The sequence below is a fragment of the Capra hircus genome, chromosome 17 (assembly GCF_001704415.2).
Source record: "Capra hircus breed San Clemente chromosome 17, ASM170441v1, whole genome shotgun sequence".
NCBI lineage: Eukaryota > Metazoa > Chordata > Mammalia > Artiodactyla > Bovidae > Capra > Capra hircus.
In genome coordinates this window covers 20,516,633-20,528,935 of record NC_030824.1, presented here as the reverse complement: position 1 = coordinate 20,528,935, position 12,303 = coordinate 20,516,633, and the positions used below count along the sequence as shown (strand labels likewise).

The 12,303-nt window shown below is 47.9% G+C and overlaps 1 protein-coding gene across 1 annotated transcript in view; it reads right to left on the bottom strand.

Annotated features, from left to right (window-relative positions):
* The window catches only part of TMEM132B (transmembrane protein 132B), a 396,200-nt gene that overhangs the window by 383,328 nt on the left and 569 nt on the right, over positions 1-12,303 (bottom strand). The window lies entirely within an intron of this gene.

The window sequence follows — 12,303 nt, the reverse complement described above, 5'->3', positions numbered from 1 at the left end:
GAGCCCACAAAGGGCAGGAGAGGGAAGTACTGGCTCCTTGAGGGAAGAGCACCAGAGGTATCCATCCAGACATGAGCGCTCTCCTGACCTGGGGCGGGACCCGGGGGGGTGCGGGGGTGGGGGCGGTGGATGCGTGGCGGAGGGTGGGGAGAGAATGTCCCCCTCACTCGGTAGCCTATCAGAATAAATTTTCTTCCTTCTGGTGGAAGCACCAGATTTTCTTTGGGGAAACAATTCCCTGCCTACCTCTCTGGCAAGTTCCTTCCAATTCTGGCTCGTGAGATTAGCTTCTGGCTTAAGGGTGGCTGATCAAATGAAGGATTCCATCCCCACAGCCACAGTTCCTGGTTGAGAGGTCAGCACACAACCCATGTTAGTTCAGTAAAAGTCAGTCCTGAGATTCTTGCTGGGACAATTAAGAAAGAGACATTTGACTTTTGCTGGTTGGAAGAAAGCCAATAGTCAGCTTTGCCATCAAAGAATTAGATGAACACAGGGAAAAAGAGAACCAAGAGACAGAGGGAGAGCATAAGCTCTCATTAGGAGAGTGTTAAGCCCCTGGATCTAGCCATGCCTGAAGCTGTTTCCTCCTCAAGCTTCCCACCTTCAGGGACTAGTACAAAAATTCCCAATTTTGGACTTTGCAACTATGATAATCCAGATTTAATACACTGGCATACTCTTGCATTTGACACATCATCTCCATGAGTGCACCTAAACTCTAAAATTTGGAAACTTAAAATATCACAGACCTCGGTGCCACAGATAAAAGAGAAAAGGCCATGTTAATCTTTAAAACAATCAAATATGAAAAACACAAGGTCATAAAAGAGATCCATTGATCAGTCATTCTGAGTATAAAATAACTAACCAGTAGGTTCCTTTAATACTAGCTCCCTCCAGCAGCATCCCTACAAGGGGTCTTCTGAGCCGTGAGCCATCAAGCTTTGCCTGCAGAGTAAAAAATATCTCCCACACACATGTGCTACTATTTTTAAAATGTTACATAAATGCTACTGTAATTACCAAAACCTAGTCGTTCAAAAGCATTACTGAATTGATGGCAACTTTCAATCAATATGTTTTTCTTTTTTAAGCAAGAGATACCAAACCCACAATTCTTCTTATTCAAACAAGCTGTATAATCTTTTAGACATTAAAAGGGGATACTTGTTTTGACCATAGGGTGCTATAAACACCCATTTACAGAGCATTCCCTACTTGAACATTTAAGGCAAACTTTGTCTTTGAAAGGGCCAGATAGTAGGCAATTTATTTAGGCTCTGCAAGCCATATGATCTCTGTCACAACTACTGAACCCTGCCCTTGTTGTGAGAAAGCAACCATATATAGTAAGTAAACAAACAGGTTTGGTGCAATAAAACTTTATTTACACAATAAACAGGTTGAGGGCCGGATTTGGTCTATGGACCCTACCCTGGTGATGCCCAGTTTAATGGGTACAGAAAATAACAAGCAATGAGACAGGAGCCAAGGCCAGCACAGGGTCAGATGGAATTTACAAATCTCTCAACTGTTGTGAAATTGGATGAAGAAAATAAAATTTGACTGACACAAAACTTTTCAGCTACACATCTACTAAATAAAGCAAGTATACCTGCAGTGGCACACTAACAATAATAAACTGTGCCAATCACATCAGGAACACAGGAGAAACGTTTTTCTTAGAATATCAGTGGTTCCAGCAAGAAAAATGAACCCCACACTAAAGCTGATAGGTTCACAGCTCAAATCTAACCTCCACCTCCAATTTCTAGGGGCAAATAGTATATCTGAACACTGGTTTCCTCAACTGTCCTACCAACATCATTAAAAAAAAAAAAATCATTAATACCTGCCCCCAGCTATTGAGCACTTAGCATGTGCTGGGCACTTGCTAAGAAGCATTTGCGTCTGTCATCTCATAGGATCTTCTTAACTTTATCCTCATTAATGATGTGTCTTTATGTCTGTCTGACAGACGCAGAAACACAGGCTCATCCATCCCAACCTTCTCCCCAGGGCTGTTGGGAAGAACGTATAAAAGACAAAAACCCAACCTACAGATAGATGTTAAGTTCGGTTTGTTAAGTCCACCGTTAGCATACATTGATTTGAGGAACTTTTCTGGTGGCCTAGTGGTTAAGAATCCACCTGCCAATGCAGGGGGCACTGGTTCGATCCCTGGTCCAGGAAGATCACACAGGCCATGGAACAACTAAGCCCATGTGCCTCAACTACGGAAGTCATCATGTCCTGGAGCCTGTGCTCCACAAGAGAAGCCACCAAAAGGAGAAGCCTGCACATCGCAACTAGAGAAAGCACATGCACAGCAACGAAGATCCAGTGCAGCCATAAATAAATAAGTATTTGTATATATATGTACATATTGATTTGGCCACTACTCTAAGTACAGCGGTAGGTATATAATTAGCTCCCAATAAATATTTATTGAATGAGTCTATCAATCAGCATATCCCATAGGGCAAGTTTCAAACTACACCCCAAATCTCACCACTTCTCACCTCCTCTCTAGCTACCACTTAGATCCAAGCCACCAACACCTCTGGACTATTACAATAGCCCCTCGGGGCTCTCCCTGCTTCTGGTTCCTATGACTCAAAGCACCGTCTCCTCTGCTCAAACCTGCCAGTAATTCCAGACTCACGCATTCGAGGCAAAAGCCACAGTCCTTACCAGGTTCTGGTCCCTATAATCTCATCTACTACTCAGCCCAGCCTCAGTGGCCTCCTTTCTGTCCTTGAACCTGCCAGGCACCTTCCCACCTCAGGGCCTTTGCACCGGCTGTTCCCTCTGCCTGGAACACTTGGCTGCCTCACCTCCTTAGGTCTTTACTCACAGTCACCTTCCTAATCCTGCTATTTAAAATTGCAAAACATCTCTCCCCAGCACCTCCTCCCCACTCCCTCACTTCATGTTTCTCCAAAACCATTAACAACCATTTAATAAACAGCATATCTTATTTAGCTATTTCAGTGTCTATTTCCCTGTGCCTTAATGCTAACCCCACGAGGATAGGGACCTTTGCCTGCCTTGTAGCTGCCGTATCACCAGCTCCAAGTACAAGGCCTATCACAGCGCAGGTGCACAGGAAAACGTGTCAATGAACAAAGGCAGAATGGAGGAAGGAAGAGAACCGGGGTGAGGTTTTGAAGATCAGCACAGGGGACACAGGTCCATTTTACAGATGGGGAAACTAAGACTCAGAGAAGTCAAGGAGCCAGACCAGTGATCCCAGATCTTCCAATTTCTTGAGAGAAGCCAGAAACCTGGATATTGACATCTTCCACTTCTTAAATACCAGTAACGAACAAGAGAAGCCTGCAGACCAGATATGGCCCAGAGGCAGCCAGCGGCTCTCCACTGGACTGGAAAAGTTCCACTGCAATGTCACCCTAAAAACAACCTTTTTTGGGAAAACACCATTTTTCATCTACACCGTGCCCCTCCCCTTCCACTCCCTCCTGCACAGTCTTTGGAACAGACTCAGGGAGAACAGAGTCCCCTCCCACCTGGCCACCCCTTCTACCCCTTTGCCAAAGCATCCTCACCACTCTGCCCAAGTGCCCCCGTCCCCGCTCACCTGGCCCCCTCAGCTCACCCAGGAGAGCCTGCAGTGGCAGATGGCACAATTACAGAGAGAGACATAGCAAACCAAGGATATAAATCCATCCACAGTGCACAGCACGAGAGAACCAAGCAAACAAAGGGAGCCACGGGTTCCGAGAGCCTGGAGAGCAGGCAGGGCCCCTCCACCACTCCAGAGTTCTGGAAAGAAAGCCAGGACCCTCCGCCAGCCGCATGGAGTGAGCCCCGCGAGCTTCAGGATGCAGCCACAGCAGTATTTTTATGTGTCCATTTGCTCCAGTGCATTAAGAGCCCTGGTGGGAGGCATTCCAAGCACAAGCAGACATTAGAGATGCAGTATTTTCTGAGTCACCCTTCCTAGGCACTGAATCCTGGGCTCCGAAGCACAGCCATGATGAGTGAGGTCCCCCAACAGATTAATTTAGGTTAACACCGCAAAATAGCCGGGACTCAGAAGCGCTGGGCAATTCCAGAATCTCCATCACCTTCAGGAATAAAATAGAGCAAATCCAATTGGACTCTATTGATTTTTTTTAATGTAACTATTTTGGGGCCGAAACATAAGGAGAGGGTATTGATCACTTCAGGAGTCAGGTGTCAGGGAGGGGAGTTCTGTGCACCCCAACTGTGGCCCCAAGGCAGGCTGAGAAAGAGAAGATGACAGAATTCAACTCCAAAGATCCTGGGCCTCTTTCCCACCTTCCCTTGGCAGAGTGAGTATCAGGGGTCCCTCCTGCCCTGAGTTGCCGGGAAGATGCCAAACAAACACCTGGATGGAGAATAAAAGTGATGAGTGGCCCTGCTTTATTTCTCCCAGTAGGGCTATCACCACCTGACATTAAATTATGTATCTGTCCATTGTTTTATTATTGTCTCACTCTGCCTGAATGGTGGCTCCTCAGAGTGGGGGGCGGGGGTGTCTTTTCTGCTCCCTGCTGTGTCCCCAGTGCTGAGCACCGATTAATGTCTGTTGAATGAATGATTGAGCTCAAGTGGTCAATGACCTTCTTGATCACTTGATGCAGGCCAGGCTCCGCACAAAGAACCTTTCAGAGAGTCGAATTCCTCCTGCCTCTGCCTCCAGGTTGGCTCATTCCAATCTGTTACGTCTCAGATAAGAAAAATGCCACCTTCTCCAAGAAGTCTTGCAGGACCACCCATACTCTCCACATTGCATTGCTTTGTACTGAATACAAGGAGCATAAATTACTGTCCGAGACGCTCCTGGTTACGGATTTGCTGGCTTCTTGTCCCTTGCTCAGTCACACCACACCTGCCCTAGAATGTAAGCCCCCGAGGTCACAGGCACCTAAGCCTGAAGGTGGGGAGACTGAGGCAAAACTCCAAGCCATGGAGGTACCTTAGGGAGAGGGGAGATGGGAGCCAGGCACTTTGGGGAGGAGACCCCACCCTGCCACTCATGGGCTGTGTGGTCCTCAGTGAGTCCCTGAGTTCCTCTGAGTCTCGGTGCCCCTTCCCCATCTGGGAATACATCTGAACCCTGGGGGGAGGCCCAAGAATCCAGCGAAACATGGAGTGAGAAACCACTTGGTAGGCAGCCTTATCCTTCTCTTCACAGGTTTGACTATTGCAGCAAAGAGCCCATCAGTCCCTCCCTTCCTGCCTCTCTTCCCCCCACCCCTGAAGGACACCCCTCCATCAGTCTCCCTGTTAGTGTCTCCCAACCTTGTGCCAAGATCAGCAGGAGAGTTCAAGGCCTGCTGTAGTCTGAACGGTTGTGTCCCTCCAGACTTCATATGTGGAAACATAACCCCCAATGTGATGACGGTGGGAGGGGAGTCTTTGGTGAATGAGGTCATGAGGATGAAGTCTCATGATGGGATTAGTGCCTTTATAAGAGACCCCAGGGACTTCCCTAGTAGTCCAAGGGTTAAGAATCCACCTTCCAATGCAGGGGGTAGGGGTTCGATCCCTGGTTGGGGAACTAAGATCCCATATGCCATGGGGCAACCAAGTCTTAGCGCCACAATTAGAAAGCCGGCATGCCACGACTACTGAGTTCGTGGGTTGTGAAGGCTCCACAACAGGAGAACCCTGCACACTGCAACAAAGAGCCCAAGTATTGCAACTAAGACCCAATACAGCAAAAGAAAAAAAAAAACAACATATATTTTTAAAAGAGAGAGACCTCAGAGAGCTCCCTCACCCCTTCTACCAAGTGAAGATACGGTGAGAAGACGGGTATCTATGAACCAGGAAGAGGGTTCTCATCAGACTGTAACTATCCTGGTGCCGTGACCTTGGACTTCCCAACCTCCAGAACTGTCAAGAATAAATAAATGTCTGTTGGTTATAACCTACCCAGGGAGTGGTACTTTGTTATCACAGCCAGGGGGGACTAAGATAGGGCTTATTCTACAGATGGGGAAACTGAGTCTTGGAGAGGTCAAGGGGCTAGAAGGGGCTAGATTCAGATCTCCCAATTTCTTGAAAGAAGCCAGAAACCTGGATGGAGATACGGACATTTCCCACTTTTTATGTTGGCAACTAAGAAGAGATGCCCGCAGGCCAGACGTGGCCCAAAGGCAGCCTGAAGCCTTCCACATGGGCTCAGTTTACCAAAACACCAAGTCCTGGATGGACCTAGAGATGGTCATACTAAGTGGAGTAAGCCAGATAGAGAAACACAGAAATCACATAATATAGCTTACTTGTGGAATCTAAAAAGATGACAGAAATGAACTAACTTACAAAACAGAAATAGACCTATAGACTTAGAAAACAAACTTTATGGTTACCAAAGGTGAAAGGATGAAGGATAAATTAAGAATATGAAATTAACATATGCGTACTACTATATATAAAATAGATAACCAACAAGGACCTACAGGTTCTTGTATAGCACAGGGAACAATACTTAATATTTTTTTAATAACCTATAAGGGGAAGAATCTGAAAAAGTATATATATGTATAACTAAATCACTGTGTTATACACCTAAAACCAACACGACATTGTAAATCAACTATACTTCAGTAATTTTTTTTAATTTTAATAAAATATATACTGCTAAATTATAAGATGCAAAACTACTTTAAAAAGGAGTTTAAAGGCAGAAAGGAATGACAGAGGATGAGTTGTGTGGATGGCATCACCGACTCAATGGACATGAGTTTGGGCAAGCCCTGGGAGATGGTGAAGGACAGGGAAACCCAGAGGGCTGCAGTTCATGAGGTCACAAAGAGTTGGATACAACTGAGCAACTGAACAACAACAACAGTTTACAAATAAACATTCTAGAAATGCTAGAAAATATCAAGTATTTTCAAAACAGTATTTGGGACTAAAAAAATGTGCCACACCCCGCCTTGCCAATGTACCGCCCCCCCACCCCAGCTCCGAAGCAAAGGAGCTGTCTTTACAGGCACCAGAATTCCCAAAAATGGGTTTCTCAAAAAAAGACTAAGCTCTGTTTCCAACTCAAAATACATCCCTGAATCCCCTGGGCCTAAATTAGTCTCAAAATCCAATAAATTGGCCACAAAACTCAGTGCTTACAAACACAGAGAAGGTAGTGCCTAAGAGCACTGACTCTGAGACAGATACACTGTGCTTTTACATCCATGGCCCATCTTTTGTGGCCGTATGACCTTGACAGGCCAAGGCACCTCTCTGGGCCTCAGTTTCCCCATCTGTAAAGTGGGGCAAGCACAAGTCCTGAGCCCATGGGGGCCATTGAGGACTCGATGAAGTAAAATCAGCAGAGGTCTTAGGATGCACAGTAAGTATAGATCGGGGCTAGTTGCAGTGTTTCTGATTCTCAGCTACACTGAACTAGAAGAACCAGGGCAGGAGACAAAATGAAAAGGTGGGGGGGTGTCTGTCTGCCAAAGTCTCACCCTTTAATGTAACTGTCTAATCCCTTGAAGGCACAGAACTCAAAGGATTCCTAGGTACCTGCAGAGTTGATGCCAATCTGTTTGATTTCTATGGCTGGAAACCTTAGCTTGAATTAATAGGTGTATTTGTTGCAGAGAGAGAGCACAAAAAAAGTGAAATAACCACCCACCACCTTGGAATGTGGGTCTAGTTTGTCCACACAGTTCTGTGCAAGGTTGCGGAGGCAAATCTGGCTGTGTGAGGAGGTGGATAAAGCACAAACCAGTGCCTGGGCTGGAATGCTGACCCTGCGTGACCTCAGGCAAGTTACTTAGCATCTCTGGACCTCAATATATCTCCATCTGTAAACTATGAATAATGAGGGTGTTCATTTAGCTTGTATTACAGTATTTGATCCCGTTAAATGAGGAAAAGTCTGAGATGGTCCCTGAAACACAGGGAGCAACTTCAGAAGCATGTGAATCCATCATCACCCCATCATTCCATCACCATCATCATCACCACCACCATCACCATCGCCATCACCATCATCATTACCATCATTATCATCCCATCACCATCATAGCCAATCACCATCACCATCATCACCAACATCATTACCATCACCACCATCATCACCATCATTATCATCCCATCACCATTACCACCATCACTGTCATCACCACCATCACCACCAATGTCATCACCACCATCACCACCATCATCATCATCCCACCACCATTACCATCATCACCAACATCATCATCATCATCATTATCATCCCATCACCACCATCACCAATCACCGTCACCATCACTGTCATCATCACCATCATCACCAACATCATCACCATCACCACCATTACCATCATTGTCGTCATCACCACCATCATCATCATCGCACCACCATTACCATCATCACCAACATCATCACCATCATCATCATTACCATCATTATCATCCCATCACCATCATCACCATCACTGTCATCATCACCATCATCACCAACATCATCACCATCACCACCATTACCATCATTGTCACCATCACCATCATCACCATCATCACCAACATCATCACCATCACCACCATCATCACCATCACTATCATCCCATCACTATCACCACCATCACTGTCATCATCACCATCACCACCATCATCACCAACATCATCACCATCACCATCATCATCACCATCATCATCATCATCTCATCACCATCATCACCATCATCCCACCACCATTACCATCATCATCACCAACATCATCACCATCACCGTCATCATCACCATCACCATCATTACCATCACCATCATCAGTGCCATTACCATCATCACCAATCACCATCACCATTATCACCATCATCACCAACATCATCACCATCACTGTCATCATTACCATCATTACCATCCCATCACCATCATCACCATCACTTTCATCATCATCCCATCACCATCATTACCATCACCATCATCCCCAACATCATCACCATCATCCCATCATCCCACCACCATCACCAACATCATCACCACCACCACCACCATCATCATTGTCCTTGTGATGATTTGCTGCCTGCCTTTTGAGTTGACATTTGCTATTTTGGCCACCCCAGCAGCTGTCATTCTCATGACCTTGGGCTCCTTAAATGGAGTCACAATCCTCTGAAGGACCAGAAAGTAGAACTCCTTGACCAGAAAGGCTCCTCTGTGTACAGTGGAAAAGTCCTGGGCAAGGAGTTTAAAAAAAAAGAGAGAGAGAGAAATTACAGGAACCATGAGCCCTGATCTGTCACCAATTCACTGTGTGACCCTGAGCAAGTCACTTTCCATGCCTGAGTCTCCTTTGCCATTTGCAGAGAGGGTTGTTGGAGGAGATGCTCCGGAACACTTCTTGCTCTCCAAGTCCAACCACTCACTCTGGAAAGACTTGGTGGGACCACTACCACCCCATGTTGCTGCCTCAGGTGCCAGGGTGCCACCATCTCCCTATGGTGATGGGAGGTGATTCATCTGCTGAATCCCATAGCTTCAAAGGGAAATGCACTCTCTCCATCCTCATTCAATTTTAGAGCCAGGAGAAAAAAAATAAAAAGGAGGTGCCCAGCCACATACAATGGGGGGTGGGGGAGAGTCCGTGTACATCCAGGCACAAGGCCCCTGCAAGAGCTCTGCTCCCAGAGACCACTCTCTCAGATTTCACGTCAACAAATGAGGGGTTTCTTGTGCTCCTTTGGACCATGGCAACCACTTCCCTCATTGTTGGCTTCAAGCATCGCAGCTCATGCAGAAGCCTCATGCCTCCCAAGTTCCCTGCATCCGGTGGCAGGCGGGGGTAAGGAAGGCAGAATGAAATGATTTACTCTGGGAACCTCCACGGTACAGCCACTAAATCACTGGAGTAGGGGGGGGCGACAGCACTGGCATACCACTCGCCGTCATCCCCAAGGCCACCTCTCCAAAGAGCAACACCACACACAGGCAACCCCCCCAAATCACTATTGTAATGAGAAAGAAATATACCACATGCCACGCCAAGGTGCCAGGCACAGCTAAGAGCATCTCTGCCTTGAAGCCAAAGTCTCCCCCGCCCACCCTCCCATCAGACTAGCAGGCTCTGCCACTCACAAGGACCCTCTGTCGGGGGTTCCCCACCCACCCTGATTTTATTAGACCCCGAGCACAATGGGTCAATGGAGCAAGGCACGTCCATTTTCCCCAGCAGGCACTGGAACAGCGCCGCTAATTTGCAAAGCCACAGCGTGCACAAAAGTGGCTTGAATAACGGGGGCCCCCTAGTCGCTAAGCCGGGGGATTTGTGCTGACTCTTACCAAGTACAGTTCCATATGTTTAAGCGTTTGCAAGGCTCAAAGAAGTACACCCACCACACTTTTTACCATGGCAGCGACCCACGCAGGCGGGGGGAGGGGGGCACAAAGCAGACAGCCCCTGTGTGTGATGGGGGAAGAGAGTGTGTCCTTCCTCGCCTCTGAACTCTTCCAGCCCCTCTCCTGGAGCCTCAGTCAAATGTGGTCAGGAAATCACGCCAGAAATTAACCAGAAAATCCAACCAGATCTGAAGGATGCTCTAGCTAATTCCTCCGAACCTTTCAACCAAAGGAAGACAGCTAAGTATCTTTCAGGAATTTCAACCTTGTTTCTTTTTTTTTTCCTCCCAGCTCTCCTAACTGGTGCTAAATATAGAGTTATCAACTGTTGTCTCTTTATGTCCCTGGTGGGGATCAGAGAAAGGCTTATATGTGCTTGCAAGGACCTGGTGCCAGCAGTGGGGTTTCTGCCGTAGCAGCACCTGTCAGAATGAGCTGCCCAGCTGAGACCTGGGGGCAGACTCGGAACCGGGCCAGCACCAGGTTTCAGGGATGGTATACCTTCCCAGCCAGGACGGGGCCCCCCAGAGACAGGCACCAGCTCTTCTGTTGCTAGTGGAGGGGGAAGCCGAGGTTCACCATGTTCCCTTCCAAAGCATTAGGCAGGCAGCCTCTCTGGGAGATTTCTTATCTTCACTTAGCAGCACATCCAGGCAAACTCTGACCACCCCCACCCCTCCACCCCCTTCAGAAACAAAATCGAGACAAAAACTGCAATTTTCAAGTCCGAGGGGACTGTGCACTTTGGAGAACAGGCTCCAGGGCTTCAGCTAAGAGGAAACTCTCAGCCCCAGGAAACAGCCCCTCCTTTGGTGCCACAGAAGACCGCGGAGAGCTGAACAGCGATCAGAGCTGCTTATTAGCCAAGTAGATTGAAGATTCATCCACAGTTAAGCCCAACACGGCTCTCTAAATCGAGCCAAAGCTGAACGCCTATGGATATCTCTGACAGAAGGCTTTCTCCGAGTGGAAGGTTTTATTTAATATTTTCGGTCACTTAAGGGCATCTCGAAGCAAGACAATATTTACTTTTTCCATGCAAATACATCACACATTAAGTTGGCAAACAACGTTGGCTCCTGACTGCAACCCTCCAAGACAGTTGAAGCTGAAAAGTTACACTTGTATTTTTCTGCTGCGTTCTGGGTGGCTGTGTGGTTTGTTTATCAACAAGATGAGAAGAAATTGTCTCAAGCAAAAGCTACCTGCTCTCAAATCACGGATCCTGATGTTAAAAGGTTTGGAGAACCAAGCTCTCCAAATGTATATGAATACTGTTGGTGACTGTTCCCCGTTGCTCTAAGCCTTTACATATTCTTCGCTGCCTGGGTTGGGAGGAGGGGAGGAACTGGCATTTTAGGGTAAACGTCCTCGGGAACCAACGTGTAACCACACCAAGGCGGCAGAAAGCTTTTCAAACTCCAGCGATGACCCAAAATACCTGACTATCCTGCCTTTCCCCACTCGCTAGGTTTTGGCAACAGCTGCGCCGAAGCCAGCGGGGAGCCCAGCTCCATGGTACCCAAGCAATGGCTCTAGGCATCACTACGTTCCAGGCGCCTCTGCGCGCCCGGAACTGCCTGTCGGCCTTGGGGTCAGGGCGCTGGGGCAGCCCGCGTTTCCAGGAGGCTAACAGTGGGCTGCGCCGTAGCCAAGGGAAGGCCACCTGAGGAAGGGGCACCTTCGGCGGGGATGTAAAAGCAGGAGGGTGCCGCGGGGCTTGGGGAGGGGCTGCGCACCAGCCAGACAGCTCCGACCGAGGCGACCTCAAGGTGGGGCCCCGCAGGTGTCCTGGGGGAGCCGGCGGTGCGTCCGCGGGCATCAGGAAATGGAGAGAAGGGGCCCACCGACTCTGCCACAGCAAAACCGTTGCGGGAACCGGGCCCTGGAGGGGATGTTGCCCCAAGGCAAGGCAAAGAGGCGATTCGATTCCTGGAGGCGCGCCCCCACCCGCCTTGTGAGGCTGAGCGCA